Raw genomic sequence first — 25,018 nt, 5'->3', positions numbered from 1 at the left:
TCTACAGGATTCAGGTCAGGAATTTGTACAGGCCAGTCCACTACAGGGATGTCATTGTCGTGTAACCACTCTGTCATAGGCCATGAATTTTGAACAGGTGCTTGATCATGTTGAAAGATGCAATCGCCATCCCTGAATTGCTCTTCAACAGTGGGAAGCAAGAAGGTGCTAAAACATCAATGTAAGTCTGTGATAATGCCATGCAACACAACAAGGAGTGCAAACTTCCTCCATGAAAAACACGACCACACCATCACCTCCAAATTTTACTGTTGGCGCTACACATGCTGGCATATGATATTCACCAGGCATCTGCCATACCCACACTCTGCCATCAGATCGCCACATTGTGTACTGTGATTCATCACTCCACACAACATTTTTCCACTGTTCAATCATCCAATGTTTACACTCCTTACACAAAGCGAGGCGTCATTTGGTATTTACCAGTGTGATGTGTGGCTTATGAGCAGCTGCTCGACCATGAAATCCAAGTTTTCTCACCTCCCACGTAACTGTCATAGTACTTGCAGTGGATCCTTATGCAGTTTGGAATTCCTGGATAGACGTCTGCCTATTACACATTACGACCCTCTTCAACTGTCAGCGGTCTCTGTCAGTCAACAAGACAAGGTTGGCCAGTACGCTTTTGTGCTATACATGTCCCTTCACGTTTCCACTTCACTATCACATCAGAAACTGTGGACTAGGGATATTTAGGAGCGTGGAAATCTCACGTACAGACATATGACACAAGTGACACCTGACCATGTTCGAAGTCCATGAGTTCTGTGGAGTGCTCCATTCTGCTCTCTCGTGATGTCTAATGACTACTGATACAGAGTACCTGGCAGCAGGTGGCAGCACAATGCACATAATATGAAAAACATATTTTTTGGTGGTGTCTGGATACTTTTGATCACATAGTGTAATGTAATTTAGTATTTTTCTACACTGCTTCTCCAAAGAAATGGAATGTAATTGCTTATTTATCTGTTTTTAGTAGTTGTAATTAATTTTATTATACGAGTTCACCTATTTTGCCACTTTTATCATCATGTTGAGCTGACGCCGTAGTGAAGATTTTATAGCTATTTTTCATTACTTTTGCTTATATTTTGTATGTATCACAATTTTAGTCATGTAGATTTATGCCATCTGTGGCACCTAAGTTGGATAATTTGATCTCTTGCTGTGGTCTTCCTCACAATTTCTCAATTAGTTTTTCTTTAATTAGCATTTTTTATGATCTTACACAGGTTATAGTAGGAAATGGACAGGGCCCGTATTTGCTGTGTATGGACACAAGATGAACTGGCTGCTGTTTGGAAAAACCTGGAAGCTTCATTGGCCAGGTTCCAGTAGAATCAATTGTGGCAAAAGCTGTGAGAGTTCTGATGCTGTTGGAACCCCAAGCATCTTTTGATGTGAAACATTTGACCAGGGTGTCCTCACTTGAGGCTGTGTTGCAGTCAGCATTCAGTTCAAGTATCTTTAAGTGGAAGGCAAATGTGGGAATTGGTTACAAGTTGTCCACTTATACCTTTGCAATAGGTATGAGGTGGTGCTCATGGCAAATAATATGCCTCAGCCAGCATGGGACGCTCTGTCTGTTGGGCCAGTGGCCAATTATCCTACTAAGTATGGATAGGAACAAAGGATGGAGCTTCAGTATTAGGTACGTAATTGAGCTCATTCAAGGGAATATAATGAAGGTTGGGGAAGGAGGTCACTGGGTACTCAGTAAGCTTACTGGGAAACCTCATCTGAGCTGAGGAGGAGACTGCTGGTGGCTACTGAATGCACAGTGTGCAACTGGCTGCAGACTGTAGCTCATATTGGCATAAATTACACTTGTTCCCTGTGTTCTGCAGCTATCCACATCCCTGATTGTTGGCTGATGTGGTCAAGCTGGCTAGTTTCACATGGATGGAGTAAGTGTGGTTGACTGTTCAGAGTGCTCTCTTGACAGCCAAACGAGTTTCATTCAGCATCTTTCTATCTATAGCCCTATGCTTTGTTTACACCTATTACGTAGCAATCTCTGTTTCTTTAGAAGTTTCTTTACAGTGACTGTATACCCTGGAAATTCCCTCCCATTACGAACAGTTCTACTGTGTACATATCTATCCAGTGTGTGGTCAACTATTCTTTTAAACTTGAGCCAGAGTTTCTCTACATGCTCCTGACCTGTGTTGAAAGTTACAAGTTCCTCATTGAGATAAGACGTTACTGATCTTTTATCTAGTTTACTGGACATATATATCTATCTGCTTGTTTTAGTTGTTCTTTGTACTTTGTTAATCATTGTCGCCACAACTGTACTGTGGTCACTGATCAGAGTTTCGATGTGGACATCCTCAAAGTGGTCAGGTCTATTTGTTGCCATTGGATCCAATACACTGCGAGTGGGGTCCGTAACTAACTGTTCTAGGTAGTTTTCACAGAAAGCATTTTGTAATGTTTCACAGGATGTCTTGCCACGCCCACCACTAACAAAACTGTGAATTTCCCAATTAACTGTTGGACGATTAGTCTCCACCAATGATTACTGTGTGATTGTGGAACTTACTTCCAAGTGAACTGAAGTTTTCGGTTACATCAGGAGATGAATCTGGTGGGTGATCAAATCATCATTTTATGCCCACCCCTGATACTGAGTCTTGGCCAAACAATCTCACATGCAGCTTCAATTTCTGTCTGAGTGGATTTGAGTTTTTTGTCTACTGTGACAAGTACACTACCTCCATTTTCCATTTGCCTATCCTTTTGATATACAGTTAAATATTCCTCAAAAATCTCACTGCTATCAATTACAGGTTTCAGCCTGCTTTCTGTACCTAGTATTACATGAACTTCACTGTTCTTTGTGAGCGCATCAAACTCTGGCACTTTGTTACAAATGCTTCAGCAGTTTACTATTAGGATTTTAATATTCTCTCCTGTGGGAGGCATTTCTTTCTATCTTACACTGATACTTCTGGTTTTCCACAGCCATTGTTATCTGGATTAGATGGATAGTCGTTTGATCTAAAAAAGCCTTCTGAGCACCCCACACACAGTCAGCCACCTAAGTAGTGGCTTTTGATGTGTAGTGAACACCTGACCTATATAGGGAGACCTTACAGTTCTCAACCCTATGGCGCAAGTCCAGGAAGTCGCAGCCTACCTTGTCACAGAACTTTCGAAGTCTCTGGTTCAGTCCTTCCACTCGAGTCAGAACCAAAAGGCCACAATCAGTTCTGGGGACAATGCTACAAATTGTGAGCTTCAATGAGACTCTATGCGCAAAGATGGTCTTCTCAACCTTCTCTGCCAGTCGCTGGAATGAGCCAAGAATGACTTCGGAGCCCCGACGGCTGGCATCATTTTTTCCAATGTGCACCATGATCTGCAGTTGGTTGCACTCTCTTCACTCAATGGCTGCTGGAACAGCCTCTTCAACATGTTGAATGAGGCTGCCAGGTGTACACACTGAGTGCACCTGGTATCCTTTCTTGTCCCTTGCTGCCATTTCCCTAAGGGGTACCATCATTCACTGTACGTTTGAATTGCCGACAATTAATAGACCACTACCCTTTAATGCTCACATAATGTTAGGAACAGAAAGCCAGCTGAAACCATAAGTGAATAGTAGAAAAATAAATTTCACCAACCACATTGGAAGACGGCTTCAAAAATAACTTTGAAAACTTTGTAAGTTTCCTGATCACACTATAACAACATGGGGTGATTTCAATTTGCCAGCTAAATAACAAGAGAGTTGTGCCATTAAAACTGAAGCCAAAGTTGTGTGGAATTGTTGCCAATAGCTTGTGTGAAAATTATTTTGAGGAGATAGATAAGCAATGTGTGAGGGCAATTTCAGACTTCCTAGTAACTTACAGACTCCAACTTTTTGAATACATTAATGCAGTGGAAGGGAAAATTGATCATAAGGCTGTTATAGCATCAATGACTATACATATTACATGGAATAATAAATATGATAGCAAAATATTTTTGTTCAGCAAGAGTGACTGGAAACAAACTGCAAAGTATCTGATTAGCCAACATGACTCCTGAGGAAGAAGATCTAAAAGTACAACAGAATAAAATTAAAAAGCATTGTACAATAAGTCTTAGAGTAGTATCTTCCGAGAAAGATTTTAAGGGATGGAAAGGCTGCACTGTTGTTCACTCCTTGGTTTAGAAAGTTACTATAAAAGAGAGCTTCATCATAGTTTACGTAACAACAACAGCTTAACAAAACCAAAATGAGCATTAGGAAAGAAATGAAAGAAGCATTCAATTGATATGGTAGTAAAAATCAGTCAACCTATCTGACTAAGTTATAAGGATTTTCATCTTTTGTAAAGTTGGTGAGCAGATGGAAATCATCCACTCTGTCACTCAGTGATCATACTGGCACTAAAACAGAAGACGACAGAGAGAAGGCCAATATGCTGAATTTAGTCTCTCAATTTTTTCACTGCTGAAGAGCATAATACAAATCATCCTTTCAATCACTGCATAAATGCAAAAAGGTATGTCACTGCTGAACAAAAGATAAATGAAAGGTCTGGAAAGGACTGAATGAAACACATGTGAGATACTACACAGATCATGTACACGAACTTGCTCCCCCACAAGCAGCAGTTTTTTGTGGTTTGCTGGAGCAATAAGGGGTACCAAGCAACTGTAGAAAAGCACATGCCATTCCCATGTTCACGAAAGGTCATCAGACAGATACACAAAACTATAGGTCTGTAATGCTGATGTCAGTGTGTTATAGAATTACGGAAAATGTTTTATGCTAATGCATTATGACCTTTTTGGATAGCAAAAAGTATCCTCCACAGCAAAAAAGAAAGAGAGATCTTGTGAAACTCATGGCACCCAGGTTCATGCAACATTCCACAACTTCCAGAAGGCATTTGATAGTTACGCATTGCTGTTTTGTGCACAAAATACAAGCTTACCAAGCATCAAACCAGAGTTTTGACTGAATCCAGGACTTGCTAGAAGATAGAAATTCACATGATGCTTTTAACAGGACAAAAACAAAGATGCAAAGATAATTTCTTGAGTATTCTAAGGTTATTTCTTGAGTATTCTAAGGTAGGGTTAAAGGGCTGTACGTGCTTCCAAGACATATAAATGAATTAGTGGATAAAGGTTGAAGCTCCAAGAGGCTACTCACAGAAGATGAAGTTTTTCATAGAAAGGTTACAATGCTGGAGAGCAGTGGCCAACTGTAGGAAAACCTGCGGAGGAATGACAACTGATGCAAGGACTAGCAGTTGACACATAATGTAAATAAATGTAACATACTGCACATAAATAGGAAGAGAGCTCCATTACTGATTAATTACACTATTTTTGACAGATTGTTTAAAAAAATACACAACTGGTAAATAAGAGTAACTGTCCAGTGTGACCTAAAGAAGAATGACTAAGGAATGAGTAAACAAAACAAATAACAGGAAAACCAGGTGCTAGGTAGAGTTTCATAGAAAAAATCTTAAGTAAACGTAATTCATTCACAAAAGAAGTGCCTTACAATTCACTTGTTCACCTGATTCTTGAGTATTGCACATCTGTGCAGGATTCTTACCCGGTTGAATTAATAGAAAATTTAGAGAAGATCCAATAAGGAGTGGCATATTTTGTCACAGGATAATTTAGTTAGTTGATCATCTCCATAAATACTCATGCACTAACTCCAGTGGCAGATGCTAAAAGAGAAGCACTGTGATATTATCTCCTACCATATGCATCTTGCAAAATGACCATGGCATGAAAATCAGAGTTCATGTTAAGGTTTACTGACAGTCATTCTTCCCATGCACTTTCTGGAAAAGTTAAGGGAAGGGGGGAACTGATAGTGGTACCAGCAGTACTCAACATCACACACTGTATTGTGGCTAGTGGAATGTAATTGGACATATACTCAAATTTGTTTATGGATATATTTCACATAGTGAAATCTAACAGTGTTTGGTCTACTCTGTCTTCTTTACAAGTTCCATTACAACCAGCAACGTACTGTACCACATTAGTGCCAAATCACCACACAGGTCATTGATAAGAGATTGGCCTTTGTTGCCAGGTGGGAAGTTGTAGCCTCAGAAAATTGTGGAAACATTTATTCAGGCATGCTAAAGTGAAACTGTTACCAGATCATTCCAGTAGTAGTTCATTTTTTGTCATGAAATAACTCCTAGCAAGCGACGTGTTACGGTGTGAAGTCAAGCACCAGCATGCCAGTTGGGAATGATAGAGAAGACATGGCTGTGAGAAGACATCAGCCAATTGCATGCTGACTGACCCCTCTCCAGGACGACAGTTGATAATAGGTGAAGAGGACATAAGTGCCGCAACCGACTGGTGACAGACAGTTCAATAGCAGCATCAACTGTAGTTACTTCGCTTGTACTCGCTAAGTATCACAGACTTGAGGTTGTTTATACTGAAGAAGATTGCTTATTTTGTATGTCCCCCTTGCTTGCAACACTCCTGTGTAATTGTCAAAGTTAAGTATTGTCATTTAATTTTTTTGAAATAAAACTCATTAATATGATTTGCTTGAATGTTTGTCTAGCAAACCTAGTAAGTAGGCTTACCGGTCTTACCGCTACTGAACACTACCTCTCCCGATGTCCTTCAGGCTCCAAACCCAGTATCTCATTCCTCATGCAGCTTACTAACTTTATCCTAACCCACCACTACTTCTCATTTGAAAGGAAGGTGTATAAACAAACCCGCGGCACAGCAATGGGCACCGGCATGGCATCCACCTATGCCAATCTTTTTGTGGCCCATGTAGAGGAGAACTTTCTAGCCTTCCCCAATCTAGTTCTGGTTCATTGATGATATCTTCATGATCTGGATCCAGGGCCAAGACACCCTATCTTCATTCCTTCACAATCTCAACACCTTCTCTCCCATCAACTTCAGATGGTCCTCCTCAACTCAGTGTGCCACGTTCCTAGATGTTGACATCCTCTCTGACGGCTCCATCTGCACCCCTGTCCACATTAAACCCACCAACCACCAACAGTACCAGCATCATGACAGCAGTCATCCCTTTCACAGCAAAAGATCCCTTCCATATAGTCTTGCTACCTGGGGACGGCGTATCTGCAGTGACAAAAACTTACTTGCTCAGTATGCTGAGAGTCTCACCAAGGCCTTCACAGGCAGGCATTATCCCCCAGACCTAGACCGCAAACAGACCTCTGGTGCCATTTCCCCTCATGACCCCAATCCTCCCACCAGTCACAAATGATTGTCCCCTTAATCTCCCAGTACCACCCCAGACTTGAACAACTGAAACACATCCTTCACCAGGGCTTTGATTATTTGTCATTGTGCCCTGAAATGAGGGACATCCTACACGAGATACTTCTCACCCCTCCTAAACTGGCGTTCCGTCACCCACCCAATCTCCACAACATCCTAGTCCATCCCAATGCCACTAACAATCCCAACCTTACTGCAAGGATCATATCCCTGTGGAAGACCTAAGTGCAAAACCTGCCCAACGCACCCACAAGCACTTCCTATTCCAGCCCTATCACAGCTTTATCCTACCCCATCCGGAGCCAGGCCACCTGTGAATGCAGCCACGACATTTACCAGCTCTGCTGCAATCATTGCACAGCTTTTTATACTGGTATGATTACCAACCAGCTGTCCATCAGCATGAACGGTGACTGCCAAACTGTGGCCAAGAGTAAAATAGATCACTCTGTGCCACAACATGCAGCTGAACATAATACACTTGACTTCAATGGCTGCTTCACTACGCAAGCCATCTGGATCCTTCCCTCCACCACCACCCTTTATGAACTGCACAGATGGGAGTTATCCTTACAACACATTCTCCCCTCACACAATTATCCTGAGCTCAACCTATGGTAATATATTGTCCACACATCCTCCACCCCTTCTGTCCTATCATCTCCTCTCCATTCTCCTCTCTCCCTGTGTATCTGCAGCCCTCTGACAATACATCTGCCCATATTCTCTCTCTTTTTGTTTTCTTTTCCCCCAATCTACTGTCCCATAACCTCCTGATGCTGTATCTGTCAGCAGTCTAGTCCCTGCACACTCCACCAGACAGCGGTCGTCTCTCTCCCCACCTGTACTCTACCATTCCTTCCCCCTCCCCTTCCCTTTGCCCGTCCCCTCTCCAGATTGCTGCTTGCATTCCATGTGATATTGCAATGCAGCCCGAGATGCTGGAGATGGCGGTCGTGTGTGCGTGAGGTGTGTGTGTGTGTGTGTGTGTGTGTGTGTGTGTGTGTGTGTGTCCTCTTTACTGATGAAGGCTGTGACCGAAAGCTAAAAGCGAGAGCCTTTTAATCGTGCCTGTCTGCAACTTGATGTGTCTTCTTTATGGTAACTAGCAATCTGTCTTTTCCTACACTGTTAAAATGTTGTAATTGTATTTACCTTGCAGCAAGTGTGTCATGTTTGTTACTGAAACAGAAGCTTGGTGGATGCATTAAGAGTGAGACACATTTATAAATTCTCCTTATATATGGTGTGCAACGTTCCCGAGTTCCACTTATATGTAGAACAAAAAGACTGAATAACTACAAAAATTATCATCACTGACAGCCCCCACTTTTATTTCTGCCAACTGACTTCAATGTTGCGGGGACTGAAACGCTGAGGCTTTGAGCCTGGAAATGATAACCATGCAGTTTCAACTTCTACACAAGCCTCAACAACAATGATATGCAGCAAGTGCTTGCTTACAAGGGGAACACAGGTTGCCCTCTGATACAGTGAAAACCTGGCAAGTGATAAAAAGATGAAAATAAAGGGACACCTATTTTGGCTTAGGTGCCAACAAGCAATAGCTTTCGAGAAAGTCTCATAATGTCGTGCCTCATGTTCAAATTCAATCTTATGCTTCTTTTTCTTTTATTGCTGTGGATGTATAGCAAAAGAAATAAAGGTGTAAATTTTATTAAAGCAGATTTTACCATTACAACTGATATGGTTAATTAATGCCTTCCAAATAACTGCTACCAACAGTTTTTGTTTGTCTTCAAGAAGTTAGTGACAAATTTAGCCCTCAAGTCCATCACGGCATAAGATGGCTGGATGGTTGCCAGCTGAAATTCTGTGGTAAGAAGTCAATATCATCCAGCCGCAATCCTGAAACCTCACAGACGGCATAAACCAATCAATGGAATGACATCAAAATGTGCATGCAACAGCCACAAAATCTGAAAAACTCACAAAATAAACCTACCTTGTTTCTGGACAAAGTTTTGACACCTAATGTAAAACTGGAGCTTTTTCTGTATGTTAACGACTTGGGAGGTAGGGGGCAAAATGTTCCCTCCTCACACAATGGGGTTTTTGCCGATGAAATTTGAATACCAACTTGTTCATTAAAGGTAATTCTTTCAAAGTGTATGCCCTCATGTAAACCCTGTGACATATACTGTTACTGATATGTGAAAAAGTACATTTGTCGATTAAAGAAGTGTCCTACTCTCATCGCACAGGAAGGAGAAATCACAAGTAAAAGAAATGCAATGAAAATAAACACTATTTTTCAGTAACTTTAGTATCATTTTTCAGGATAAATTTCACTGATCAGTAGCAAATAAAAGTAAAGTTCTGCAGGGGAGCGAGCAGGGGCGAAGTAGAGAGATGGTAAGGCCGTGAGGTGCAGTCAGCAGGTTCGACAGGCGGGGGGGAGGGGGGGGGGGGGGGTAGTGGTAAAACAGAGAAGTAAAAAGACTGGGTTTGTTTGTGGAATAGAGGGCTGTGTAGTGCTGGTGTAAGTACAGGGGCTAGATGGATGAGAACAATGACTAATGAAGTTTGAGGCCAGAAGGTTTACAGGAAGTAGGATATGTTGCAGGGAGAGTTAACACCTGCACAATTCAGAAAAGATGGTGCTGGTGGGAAGTATCCATATGGCACAGGCTGTGAAGCAGTCACTGAAATGGAGACCGTCATGTTGGGCAGCATGCTCAGCAACATGATGGTCCAGTTGTTTCTTGTACACAGTTTGTCAGTGGCCATTTATGTGGACAGGCAGCTTGTTGGTTGTCATGCCTACATAGAATGCGACAGTGACTGCAGCTTAACTTGTAGATCACATGCCTGGTTCCACAGGTACCTCTGTCTTTTGACAGGATGGGTGACGTTTGTGACTGGACAGGGGTAGGTGGTAGTGGGGGGATGTAATGATAGGTATTGCATCTACGTCTATTACAGGGCTGGGCAAGGGGTTGGGAGCAACGACTATGTAGGGATGGACAAGGAGATTGTGTAGGTTCATTGGGAGGGGGGAATATGACTGTGTGTGTGGGGTGGGGAAGTGTTTGGAAGGATAGTATGCAGGAAATTTCTTATTTCAGTGGTGGAGAATGTAATTCAGTTGCTCCACTACTGGCTGATACTGAGTTACGAGGAGATTGCACCTCTGTAGCTGGGCAGTGGCACTTTGAGAGGTTGTGGGTGACTAGAAAGATAAAGCATGGGAGATCTCTTTTTGTACAAAGCTGGGAGGGTAATTACAGTCTGCAAAGGCCTCAGTGAGACCCTCAGTATATTTTGAGGGGGACCACCTGACACTGCAGATGTGACGGCAGTGGGTGACTAAGCTGTATGGGAGGGACTTCTTGTCTTTTCTTTTCTTTTTCTTTTTTTTCTTTTTTTTTTTAATTTTACACAGCTAGTCTCATAGGACCAAATTTAAGAGCATATCTCCAAGGTCATGTAGTGTGTCAGTAGATGCAACTACAACATAACAGTAATAACAGATAAAATAAAATGTTTATGAACTCAAAAAAAGACAAGCATAAGTATATGTAAAAACAAACAACAATATAACACAGGAGTCAGCTTAATTTTTCAAGTAACTCCTTGACAGAACAGAAGAAGCGACCCATGAAGAAACTCTCAAGTTTCAATTTCAAAGCATGTGGATTGCTGCTAAGATTTTTGAATTCTTGTAGTAGCTTATTGAAAATGGATGCAGCAGTATACTGCGCATCTTTCTGCACACGAGTCAGGGAAGTGCTATCCAAATGCAGACTGGATTTCTGCCTAGTATTAAGTGAGTGAAAGCTACTAACTCTTGGGAATGAGCTGATACTGTTAATAAGAAATGAGGCCAATGTCAGAACACCCAGACTAATAAACAGGGTTCAACAAGAGGTTTGTGAACTTATACCACTTATTGTCAGACCACCCGTTTCTGAGCCAAAAATATCCTTAGAGAATGGGAAGAGTTACCCCAAAATATAACACCATATGTCATAAGCAAATGAAAATAAGCAAAGTAGACTAGTTTTTGTGTCAAATATCACTTACTTCATATACCATTCGAATAGTAAAAATGGCAGCATTAAGTCTTTGAACAAGAACCTGAACGTGGCTTTCACAACAGTTTACTATCTATCTAAACACCTAGAAATTTGAACGGTTCAGTTTCACTAATCATATGCCCATTCTATGAAATTAACACATCGGGTTTTGTTGAATTGTCAGTTAGAAACTGTAAAAGCTAAGTCTTACTGTGATTTAGCATTAGTTTATTTTTTACAATCCACGAACTTAGGTCATGAACTGCACTATTTGAAACAGAGCCAGTGCTGCACACAACATCCTTTACTACCAAGCTAGTGTCATCAGCAAACAGAAATATTTTAGAATCACCTGTAATACTAGAGGACAATTCATTTATATAAATAAGGAACAGGAGTGACCCTGGGGCACACCCCAATTGGACCCTGTCCCACTCAGACCCCATATCATAGCCATTCTCAACACTGTGAATAATGACCTTTTGCTGTCTTGTTGAAGTAGGAAGTGAACCAACTGTGAGCTACTCCATAATGGTTAAACTTCTTGAGCCATATTTTGTGATCAACACAATCAAACACCTTAGTTAAATAAAAAAAGATGCCTAACATTTAAAACCTTTCGTTAAGTCAATCCAATACCTCACAGAGAAAAGAGAATACAGCATTTTCAGTTGTTAAATCACTTCTAAAACTGAACTATACATTTGACAGCAAATTACGTGAAATAAAACAATCAATTATCCTTACATACACAGCCTTTTCAATAACTTTTGCAAACGCTGATGGTTTAGAAATAGGTCTAAATTGTCTACATTGCCACTTCCTCCCTTTCCATAAAGCGGCTCTACTACTGAGTAATCATTCAGGAAACTGACAATTCTTAAAAGAAAAATTACAAATATGTACAAAATAAGTACAGGGCTAACATGTGCAGCACAGTACTTTAATATTCTGCTAGGCACTCACTCCATCACATCCATGAGAATCCTTAGTCTTCAGTGATTTAATTAGTGACTCAATCTCCCCCTTGTCAGTGTCACAGAGTAGTATTTCAGACATCAATCTCAGGAAGGTATTTTCCAAGAGAGTTATGTGATTCCCTGTAGGAACTACGTTTTTATGTAACTCACCAGCAATGCTCAGAAAATGATTGTTAAATACTGTACATGAATCTGATTTATCAGTAACAGCAATATTTTTGCTACGAATTGACTTTTTATCATCAACCTTGTGCTGCTGACCAGACACTTCCTTCACAACTGACTAATGTTTTTAATTTTGTCCTGTGAATTACCTATTCTGTTTGTGTACCATGTACTCTCTGCCTTCCTAATAACATTTTTAAGCACCGTACAATACTGTTTGTAATGGGCTACTGTAGCTGATTGTGACAGTTTCTAACATTTTGATATAATTCCCACTTTTTTTTTACATGCTATCCTTATCTTAATAATCAGCCACCCAGGACACCCTTTACTGCTAGTACCCAGTTTAGAATGTTGTAATGGAAAAACTTTCAAAGAGCATGAGCAGTGTGTTACGGAATGCATTGTATTTCTCATCTGTGTTATCAGCATTATAAACATCCTGCCTCTTTGGTCATTAACAAGGTTTAAAAAACTCTTTATTGTCATTGGATTAGCTTTTCGAAATATGAAATGGGTGGCAGCTGTCGAAGTGGAGGTATTGCTGGTGGTCGGTAGATTTGATATGGACAGAGGTACTCAAGTAGCCATCTTTGAGGTGGAAGTTAACACATAGGAAAGTGGCTTGTTGGGTTAAGTAGGACCAGCTGAAGTGAATGGGGGAGAAAGTGTTGATGTTCTGGAGGAATGTGGATGGGGAATTCTTACCCTCAATCCAGATCACGAAGATGTCGTCAATGAATCTGAACCAGGTGAGAGGTTTAGGATTATGGGTGTTTAGGAAGGATTCCTTTAGATGGCCCATGAACAGGTTGGCATAGGATGGTGCCATGTGTAGGCCCATCGCTGTACCCCAGATTTGTTTGTAGGTAATGCCTTCAAAAGAGAAGTAATTGTGGGTGAGGATATAATTGGTCGTGGTGATTAGAAAAGAGGTTGTTGGTTTGGAATCCGTTGGGTGTTGGGAAAGGTAGTGTTCAATAGTGGTAAGGCCATGGGCATTAGGGATGTAGTGTGGTAAAGGAACAGGAACTGTGGAGAGTTCATGAAGGAAATGGTTGGTTCCTTTTAAATAGGAGGGTAGGCTGCGGGTAATAGGCTGAAGGTGTTGGTCTACAAGAACAGGGAGTCTCTCAGTGGCAGGCACAGTAACCGACCACAACGGGGTGTCCTGGGTCGTTAGGTTTATTTTAGGAAGCATGTAGAAGGTAGGAGTGCGAGGAATGGTAGGAGTGTGGAGAGAGATGGGCTCCCGGGAGAGCTTCTGGAATGAGCCTAAGAATTTGAGGAGAGGCTGGAGATCCTACTGGATTTCTGGAATGGGATCACTGTGGCAGGGTTTGTAGCAGCTGGTGAAGTCCTTCTGCTGGCTAATCCTTATGGTTTCAAACGCAAGTGGTTGAGCCTTTGTCTGCAGGTAAGCGTTTTCCAGTGGTAGACTGTGGTTCTTTCTGTAGATGTTACGTTAGTTTGCATGTTGAGGTTTTGAGGAAGGCTCGTGGTTAAGACATTCTTGAAAGTTAACAGGCAGTGATTTGGGGGCAGGGGGTGGATCATGGTTGGATGGAGGAATGTACTGTGTCACAGAAGGCTCAACATTGGTCTTTGGTTGAAACTGATTTGTAGGGTTGGTGGTCAAAAAGTGTTTCCGCTATAGGGACCAGAAGAAGGAGAGAATTTCTTTAACATGTCCTGCATGATTTAATTTGGGAGTGGGACAAAAGGTGATGCCTTTGGAAAGGTGGTGGTGGTGGTGGTGGTTGTTAGTGTTTAACGTCCCGTCAACAACGAGGTCATTAGAGACGGAGCGCAAGCTCGGGTGAGGGAAGGATTGGGAAGGAAATCGGCTGTGCCCTTTCAAAGGAACCATCCCGGCATTTGCCTGAAACGATTTAGGGAAACCACGGAAAATCTAAATCAGGATGGCCGGAGACGGGATTGAACCGTCGTCCTCCCGAATGCGAGTCCAGTGTGCTAACCACTGCGCCACCTCGCTCGGTCCTTTGGAAAGGACTGATATTTCTGTGGGGCTAAAGCTTTAAGAGGAAAGGTTCACGACTGTTTTGGGTCTGTTTAGTTTCTGGATTCTATGTGGTGGAGGGGGTTATTATTGAAGGCAGGGTAAATGCAGCAGGTCTGCAACACAGGGTTTGTCAGCTATGAGGAGATGTGGGGGGAGGGGGGGGGGGGGGGGGAGGTTTGGAGGTTGTTGCAGAGGAGATGGACAGTTGTACTCCATGATGGGAGCAGGAAGTGATCATGGTGGAGAGATTTTTGAGGTGGCATTGCGTATGTTGCTCTAGTTCCTGGAGGCCAAGCATTTAAATGTGTGTTATGGGTTCCAGGAATTTGGGATTGAATAGTAGGACAATTTTATGGATGGAGAGAAGGTATTGCCAGGAAGTTCGGGCTTGATTGATATGGTTTTGCAGGACTATGTTGGTGAGGTCTAAGGACTGGCAGAATCTGAATAGATGGAGGTCACTGTGGGAGAAAGGGTGGCAGGTGGAGATGGTAAGGCCATTTGGGGGAATTCCATGAGCCCTGGCAACAATGCAGAAACCGTATGTGGGATTGAGTTCTAGCTACGTATAAGGAAATTTTTCTGTATTGAGGTGAATGGAAGGAGGAAGGATCCCTGGTGGTGATAAAAAAAGTGAAAAGATACATAAATAATGTAGAATGATGTCTGAAAAAGTTCTCAAAACTACATCCAAGTACACGGAAAAAAAAAAATCACAAAAAGCATGAAACGGACGAAATAAGGGGAAACATGAAATTTGAGGGAGTATGTCGATAGTGGAAGGTGGAAACCCACTAAAAGTGGCATGAAGCCACAATGTGATCGAAGAAAAAATATAAATAAATATTTTACTGTGGGTTGCAGGTCTGACAGTGTATAAGTGTGTGCGAACTGGGATAGAAAAGAGGAGGAGTGGGGGGTGGGGAGGGGTTCGTAGGATGAAATACTTGATCATGTGACACAGGAATGGTGTGTGAAATAACAAGCGAAAATATGGGAGTGTGACGCAGGGAGAGTGATCAATTTGAAGGTATAGGATTAATGATATTGGTGGGAGTAATGTGGGACATAAGATGCTGCACCAACAATCAGTGTGGTCTTGTAGCTGTATGTTGTGTGCGGCAGAGACAGTTGCCACAGTGTAGCTCATGAGTACAGCATGCAGTACGGTTTGTAAGGTGATAAGAGAAACACAAGAAAGAAGGATGGACATCTGGTATAGTAATGCATTAGAAAATAGTAACAAACGAAAACAGCACTGGGTTATGATGGAAGAAAAGCCGTCAGGCAAAATTAAACAACAGAAAATCCAGAATGGAATATAACAATATTATGAAAGCGACATTGCTACTCACTGTGTAGTGGAGATGCTGAGTCGCAGATAGGCAAAACAAAAAGAATGTCGCAAACTAAGATTTCGGCCAACAAGGCCTTTGTCAAAAACAGACAATACACACACACACACACACACACACACACACACACACACACACACGCACGCACACACGCAAACACAACTCTCATGCACATGACCGCAGTCTCTGGCAGCTGAAGCCAGACTATGAGCAGGAGCAGCAGCATATAGCATATGATGGGAGAGGCAACTTGGTGGTGGTAAGGAGGAGGCTAGGACAGGGAGGGAGAGGGATAGCAGCGTAGAGCTGGGGGGCAGTAAAGTGCCACCAAGTTGCCTCTCCCATCATACGCTGCTGCTGCTGCTCATAGTCTGGCTTCAGCTGCCAGAGACTGCGGTCATGTGCGCGCGCGTGTGTGTGTGTGCGTGTGTGTGTGTGTGTGTGTGTGTGTGTGTGTGTGTGTGTGTGTGTGTGTCTATGCACGCATGCATGCTTATTTTTTACTAAGGCCTCCTTTTCATGATATTTTTATAGTCCATCCTGGATTGATCCATAATCAATTACAAGCTCAAGCTGTCAAGGAAACACACTGATACGCATGGCACACTGTGAAGTTATCATCATATTGTGAGGTTGTTCTCATAATTATATTTGCACAAAAAATGTGATTTTGGTATATGTGCCTTTGCAGTTACTCATGGTGATCTAGATTTTTGTGTTTTTATGAATGCGATTGTTCTCCTGAAGTGTAAAATACAAAGTACAAATTGAAATATTAAAATTTTCAATTTTGGTTAATTATATGAGATTTGTGATGATACAGTTAATGGAGAAGAAAAGGAGCTATGAAGCACGAATAACAGCCAAATAACCCAAAACAGAAAAGGAGAAGTAGAAGAAGAGTGGTCTTTATTCAAAGAAATCCTTGTTAAAGAAGCAACAGACATCTGCAGAAATACAAGTGACACACCAAAAGAGAATGAAACACCTCGGTGGAATGATTGGGTGAAGACAACAGTAAAAGATAAAAATGTACTGATAAGAAAATTAGACAATGAAAAACAGAAAACAGATTGTAGATTAAATGAATTAGTAATTGAACATCTAGCACAGGAATACTAGACAAAGAAACTAGCCATACAAAGACTAACCCAGGAAGAAAAGGAAAAGTGCTAGGAGGACTTTACTACAAGGATGGAGGAAGATTGTCAGAGAGGTAGGAAATTACTACACAAAGTACTAAGAGTAAATGAAATGAATATGTAAATATCATTGCACTGGAAACAGGTGACAGTAACTTACTACGAACAGAGGAAGGGATCAGAGATGAAATGAAAAAGTACTTCAACATTCTGCTTAAATGGAGATGGGGACAACACAACCATCAATGACTAAGTAATTAATCAAGTTGAAACCAATGGACACCAATTAACATGGTGTGAGGTAGAACCAGCATTAAAGAGCATGTGGAATGGAAAGTCGACAGGCTTCTATCATCTTACCTCAGACATGATAAAGGCAGTTGGAATATTAGGCTTAAACTGGCTATATAGAGTGTTGAGTTTTATCAGTGACTTTAGAAGAAAATAAAACCCCATAAGACTGGCGTAAAAAAGTCATCACCCCCCTGTTCAACAATGGGAATCAACAAAAATGTGGAAGTTACAGAGGCATGACACTGCTGTCACACACCCGGAAGCTGTTAAAAAATATCATTCAAATGAGACTTAGGAAGATAGCACAACCTTTGCTTGAGGAAGAACAGTATGGATTCAAGAAAGACTGAGGTATTATGGATCTTATTTTCGCAGTAAGAATGCTGACAGAAAAGTACTGGGAATGTGGAAGAAATCTTGAGATTGTATATGTGGACATTGAAAAAGGGTATGACAATGTTCCTTGAAACAAGATATGGGACTGTTTGGAAATGTGCCACAGTCCCTAATTGATAAAGTAAAGATGCTACGTCAAAAACTTTACAGCTGTGTTCAGAAAGGCAACGGACAATCAGAATGGTTTGAAAGAAAGAGGTGTCCAACAAGGAAGTGCCCTACTACAACAAGATCATACAATTTATCAAGAAAATAAACAGCAAACTAAATGCCTTGGTTTTTGCTACTGATTTGATACTATGGGGAGAGACAGAAGCTGAAACATAGAACAAACTTAATGACTGGAACAACAAATCTGAAATAAGTAAAACAAAGACAGTAGAAATGACCATCAACAGGCAAGGAACAACCTCAAACATATTTCTAGAAGGAGTCAAAGTAGTACCTAAGAAGAATGATCTTGAAAAGTAATACCACTAAGCACGAAGTACTCAGCAGGACACAGAAAGCATCCACTTTTTATAGTCAAATCAGAAACCTTCTCTGGAATGGTAAAATGCCACTAAAAGCAAAAGCAACCACATACCACACGAATTTCATACCAATGATTACATATGGTTTACAAACATGTACCCTACTACACTAAGACCTCAGCAGGCTTCAGAAATGAGATTCATTAAAACTATGAATCAAACGACTAGAAAGGACAAAATCAGGAATGAGGTGAATAGAAAAGTAAACCTGAACCTCGTAGGAAGAAGACCTTGGGGAAGACCAAGAAAATGTCGGATAGAGACTGTTGGATCAGATGTGGAAGAGAAAGGAAACAAATGGGAAGTTGTCCTGCAATACAAGATGTATGGGACCTATAGCTGGTTCTCCTTGTTAGTTTGTTAGCTAACACAAGAATTGGTTGAGCTGAACTTACTTTAAGTTTCATAGAACACACTAATTCTAATCAGGACAGTGAAAAATGAAATGTCGCTTGGCTAGGGCCTCCTGTCGGGTAGACCGGTCCCTGGTGCAAGCCTTTGTAGTTGATACCTCTTCAGCAACTTGCATCTCGATGAAGATGATATGATGATGAGGACAACACAATAGCCAGTCCTCGAGAAGAGAAAATCTCTGACCCAGCTGGGAATCAAACCCGGGCCCCTTTCATGACACATTACCGCATGGACCATTCAGCTATCAAGGTGGACATCAGAACAATGAGTAAAGGTCACGATGGGTTCCAGAAACAACCATCATTTGAAACCCAGCTTACTTTGTTCGTCCATGAGACACAGAAAGTGGTAGAGCCATGTGACCAAGTTGTGTATCTTGACTTCCAGAAGGCATTCAATAGTGTTTTGTACTGCCCTCTAATCAACGAAATATGAATATACTGAATATCCAACCAGCTGTATGATTAGACTGAAGAGTTACTAGCAAAAAGAACACAGGATGTCAGTCTCAATGGAGAGAAACCTTCAGATGTTGTTGTAACTTTTGGTGTACCCAAAGGGAGAATTGTGGTATTACTTTTCGCAATATATATAGATGACCTTGAGGATAGCAACGTATGTTCAATGATGCCCTCACAGATGATACTCTTGTATACAGAGGAGCTGCATTGTTAGAAAAATTGTACCAAAATGCTGGAAGACCTGCAGTGGATCGATGTTTGGTACAGGAATTGGCCATTGACCCTCAGTTTACATCAATGTAACATATTGTGCATAAATAGGCAGAAAGACTCATGCTATAATTAAAAGACTGCAGAATGCTGACTGGAAGCAGTCACATTCACAAAATATCCAGGATTATGCATACAGAGTGATTTTAAACAGAACGACCACATAAAACTAATTGCAGGTACACCAGATGCCATACAGAGATTCATTGAAGGAATCCTCAGAAAGTGTAACCCCTTCACAAAGGTGGTAACTTATGAAACCCTCATTAGACCAATACTTTAATATTACTATTAGTCAGGGATCCATATTGGATAAGAATAATACAGCAAATAGAGATGTCCTGATGATGAACAGCACATTTCATTAAAGATACATTTACCAAGTGCGGATGCATCAATGAGGTGATTAACCAAGTCCATTGGTAAACACTGTAAAAGAGGCATTCGGCATCTGTGTGTGGTTTACTGTTACAGTTCCAAGAATGCACTTACTAGAAGAGTCAATCAACATGTTGCTTCCTCCTATGTATCTATCATGAAAAGACCATGGAGCTAAAATTGGAGAGATGCAAGCTGACATGGATGTATATGACTTGAAATATGTGTTGTGTGCAGTTTCCTTTGTAAATGTCAAGATGGACCCGAGTTCACTGACAGCAGCAACTGGCTGTCATTGTCAATATGTAACACTCTTCTCTGGTGCCCCGTTGATTAGCGTCTGTTTGCAACCATTATTCTCATGCGCTGTTACATGGCTGTGAGTGCTACACCATTCCTTGTAGACACTTTGTGTTGAGACGTGTGAGGGCGATCTGTAAAGTTCTTGGGCTCGCTCAGAGATTGCAGGACTACTCGTACGATTATTTTTGCCTTATGGTGGTACACGAGTTAGTAGATGCCACATAAAATTAAAAGTAATTCCAGGCAACAATTCACTGTAGACAGCTGTTTGAAGCAGTTGTGATGTGCATGATGATGAAAATGGGGAAAAAAATTATCGAGCATCATGCAGTGTTTAAATTCTGCATAAAAGAAGGTTTAACACCAACAAATTCATTTGGGCTTAAAAATGTGTATTGTGTCTGTTAACCTTCAATTTCCATCATGAAGAAATCAGCGGCATGGTTTACATGAAACCGTGAAAGCATCAAAAGGTGATCCACAAGAAGGATGTCCAAAAAGTGCAAGCACACGGGAAATCATCGACAAAGTGCTATACTATTTTGGAAAATCAGCGTGTAAAGGTGGATCAAATGTTCTGGTCGCATCTTGCAATGGGAATTGAACATGAGAAAGCTTTGCACAAAATGGGTGCCAAGTGTGCTCACTGTTAACACAAATGCATTCACATGACACTTTCCGAAAAGTGCTTCCATGTGTTTGAAGAAATGCAGAAGTGACATTTTGTGTCGCCACATGACAGTGGATGAAACGGATTCACCACAACAGACTTGAAACCAAACAACAGTCTTTAAGTGGATAAAAGCCAGTTCCTCAGTTCCAAAGAAGGCAAGGCTGGTGTCATTAGTGGAAAGGATCAAGGCACCAGTATTGTTGAATGCAAAAGGCAGTTTGTTGATTGACTACCTTGAAAAAAGTAAACCAGAAATGGAGAATGCTACTATCAACTTCTAACAGAATTGGGCATAAGCATTTGTGAAAACTGACCTGGCTTAAAGAAGGAAAAAAAAAAGAAAAAACACTCTTCCAACAGGACAACGCATCTGTCCACAGAAGTCTCCTGGCAATGGGGAAATTGAGGGACTTACACTAGGACGTGCCAGAATGCCGGAACATCCACCCTATTCCAGAAATTCAGGCAGAAATTTTCCTACCACATTTGTATCACTTAGTTGCTCCCTTCTGTCCTACACCTTGTGGTGTCTGTCATTTGTTATTGTCTCATAATTTATACCTACTTTTTCTCTCCTGTATTGTTTGTTTGTAACTTCCTCTTGTCTTCTTTCTCACCTGTATTACACACACCACAGCAACCTGATCACACACGACTATTGCTACAACCTATAGTACCAGTCATGGCTGCTGCAAGTGTCGCACACACTACCTTCCAAACCATTTCATTTGTCAGCAGCAGCTCTACATTTGTCTCCAAATCAACATACCCCTCCTTACACATTGCTCCCATTATAATTTTATGCATGTTCCTCTTTTTTCACATGCTTGCAATGATAGTTAACAAGCAAATGAATATTCTCGCTCCCTATAGCCCTCAGCACAGTTTCTTCCGGCATTTTAATTCCCCAAAGCTGCATCTTGTTATCTGTAGTTTCCTCAACCATCCAGTGCATTCTGAATGGACCCCTACTCCATTTATCTGCATCAGCTCAGAAAAGTATCCTTATCCCCAGGCAAAATTCAGCTCCACATCTTGTTCCTTGAATGCTGTTTAAGCCAAGGAATCCTCACCCCCCCCCCACCCCCCCTCTCACACACAAACATAATAATAATAATAATAATAATAATAATACTCTTTTTCTGGATCTCACCTATCCTTTGACAATGACATACAAATTTTCAGATTCTGTCAATCCCTATCCCTAACAAAACAACCCTGGTACTACTCCCTCAGCAAGATATTGTTACTGTGCAATCACAACTACCTACACAACATCTCCCAAATCGAAACTTTTGCCCTCCAACACCTGGAAGAGCACTCCAGGCAAATTCCAATTAACCAGTTTATTGATATCCTACATGCACCTCTTAATACCACTACCCGTCAACACTTATCCTACCCATAGCGATCACCATCATCAACTTTTCTTGCACCCAGATCTGCTTACCTCTTCCATTTGCCATACTCTCCGAAACTACTTCCCAACATTTAACAAAATTGAGATCTAAGCAAATCCAAAATACTGTTGCTGATATATCCATCACAACCTCAATCCTACAGACATTTCAGTCATATCCGCAGCCCAACAGGCCATTTCAATCATGCTGGACTCATCTATGATCAACTCTCACTCTCCTGCTCCATAAATCAGGAACACTTCTTCGTTACCAATTCCAGGAATTTCTTATCTCCAACTTGGCCTCATTAACAATCCCCAGGTATCTTGACAGAATGCTTCTGACAACTGTTACTCTTCTGCCTAGAATTTTTGTCAAAGTGATCCCATCCAAGAAGTCCAACATAATCTCCAATCCCCTTTCCAGTTCATTGGAGTGTCACAAAATCTTTGCCCTGAGTCCATTTCCCTTCTCACCCCAATGATAACCCGCACATCCTCCATCTACCGGGTTATCAAAATCCGTACACCCCTATTTCCTGGATGCTCACTGTAGATGATCACTGTGCACCACAAATGAATCTCTGCTCTTGTCAACTAATGCCTACAAAAAATTGCTCGTCGCTTAGCCTCTTATGTTAAAGATAACAAACCACTTACTTCACTGGCTCTTGACTGTCCCCATCCCATTATCACCACCCCTTCTTACCACTGTTGATGCCAACTCCCTATATGCCACCATCCTGCTTATGCTCCATGACCTTGCTGCTATTGAACAGTACCTCTCTCTATGTTCTTCTGACCCAAAATTCAACCCCCTCATTCTTTATATATCTAGCCAATTACATCCTCACAGACACTACTACTACTCTAAGGAAAACACACGTAAACACATCAGCTGCATGGCCATGGGTACCATGCATGGCATCTTCTTATGCCAAACTATTCATAGGCTGCCTTAAGGAAACTTTTCTAGCCTACCCCAAACCTCAATATCTTGTCTAGGACAAGTTCATTGATGATATCTTCATGATCTGGACCCAGGGTCAAGACATTTTACCCACATTCCTCTACAGCTTCAGAACCTCCTTCTCACCTACTTAACAGGTTCAAAGCTCAACATGCTACCTTTGTAAGCTTTGACCTTCAGCTCTCTGATGGCTCCATCCAAACCTCTGTCCATATTAAACCCAAAAAGCATCAACAATACCTGCATTTTGACAGCTGTCATCCTTTCCACACCAAAATACTGCTCCCATTTAGTCTGGTCACTCATGCAATGACAAAAATTCTCTTTTGCCCAGTACGCTGAAACTGTCAGAAAGGTCTTCACAGACAGGCATTAATCCCTAAAAATGGTCCACACAACACATTTCCCATACCAGATCCTCACAGATCCCTAAACCTCTTGCAATATCGAGCAAAGGAGAGCTTCCCCTCATCAGCCAATATCGTTCCAGACTAAAGCACCTGAACCAAGTCCTTCACCAGGGCTACAGCTATTTATCACCATGCCCAGAAATGAGGGACATCCTGTCCACAGTACTTCCAATCCCCACCTAAATTGATATTCCACCACCCACACAACCTCTACGTCATCCTGATCCATCCCCATATTCCACTCTCATTCCCAACGCCACATCACAGAGGTCACATACCTGTGGAAGACACATTGAGCACATTCTACTCGAAGAATGCCATAGGCTTTTTCTACTCCATACAAGGCAGGGCCACATGTGAAAGCAGCCATGTTATATCAGCCCTCAGAACTGCATTATATGTGGAATGACCACCAACCAGTTGCCCGTAAGAATGAATGGCCACTGCCATACTGTAGCCAAGAACAAAGTTGGGCATCTAGTGGCCCAACACACTGTTTAGCACAATATACAGAGTTCAATGGTTGCTTCACAATCTGTGGCATCTGTATCCATCCCTCCAGCACCAGCTTTTCTTAACTAGATAGATGAACGTTATTCTTGCAACATGTCCTCTGCTCCTGCAGTCCTCCTGGCCTCAATTTCCACTCACTCACTACATCCGCACCCACCACTTAATAGTCCCTCCTTCCAAAGTCCTGTCATCCTCTCCCAATCCACTATTCCATATCACTGTCATTGTGCACTGCATAAGCTCACTGGTTCCAGTACCCATGTGCCGCATTTGTATCTGATGAATCTGCTGCCCCTCAGTTCCGCATTCCTATCCTGCACACCTGCTGCATTGCTCTGAACTGTCAACTACCTTATCAAAACACCACCTCCCATTCCCAGCTTTCTCTCCCTCTATTCACCCTGCCTGACACAAACCCTCACCCAAGTCCATCTACTGAACTGCAGTTCTGCCACTGTGAGTTCAACCATCATAATTTAGCTGCACAAATGTGTGTGTGTGTGTGTGTGTGTGTGTGTGTGTGTGTGTGTGTGTGTGTGTGTGTGTGGAGGGAGGAGGGGAGGGGGCGGAACATGCACTGTCTGGTGGACTTGCACACGCTAAAGCTCATTAAAGGAGTTGTCTTAAAGCTAGCAAAGTTCTCACGCTTTTTCATGACGATTCAATGCTTCCACTTATCAGTGCAATATCTCCTTTACTCCAAAATTATTTAGATTCTGCCACAACTTTCCTTATCCTACATCACAAAATCATACACCACAGCTAATCCCTAAATGACTTTATTCTACAGGCTGGCAATGTATCTTTAAGGTAACAGAGTCTGGCTGCAGTAATCCCCTTCCTTAAAAAGAAATTCCTTTTGTTTTCTTACAGAATGGGTACACCTGCTAGAAGGAAATGCCATCTTCACTGCAGCACACACAATTTCCTTGCAAAAAAATTAATCTCCAATCTTAGATCAAGTCACTCATGGAATGTATCAATTTCAAAAAATGGGAAAAGTGAACATTCAAAA

General features: G+C 41.6%; 1 protein-coding gene across 2 annotated transcripts in view; it reads right to left on the bottom strand.

Moving 5' to 3' along the window:
• LOC124592129 (tuberin) overlaps window positions 1–25,018 on the bottom strand; it is a 303,826-nt gene that overhangs the window by 119,283 nt on the left and 159,525 nt on the right. The gene's annotated exons all lie outside the window — the stretch shown is intronic.

Source organism: Schistocerca americana, chromosome 2 (genome assembly GCF_021461395.2).
Source record: "Schistocerca americana isolate TAMUIC-IGC-003095 chromosome 2, iqSchAmer2.1, whole genome shotgun sequence".
NCBI lineage: Eukaryota > Metazoa > Arthropoda > Insecta > Orthoptera > Acrididae > Schistocerca > Schistocerca americana.
The sequence above is the reverse complement of the archived record's forward strand: the minus strand, read 5'-3'. Positions and strand labels throughout refer to the sequence as shown.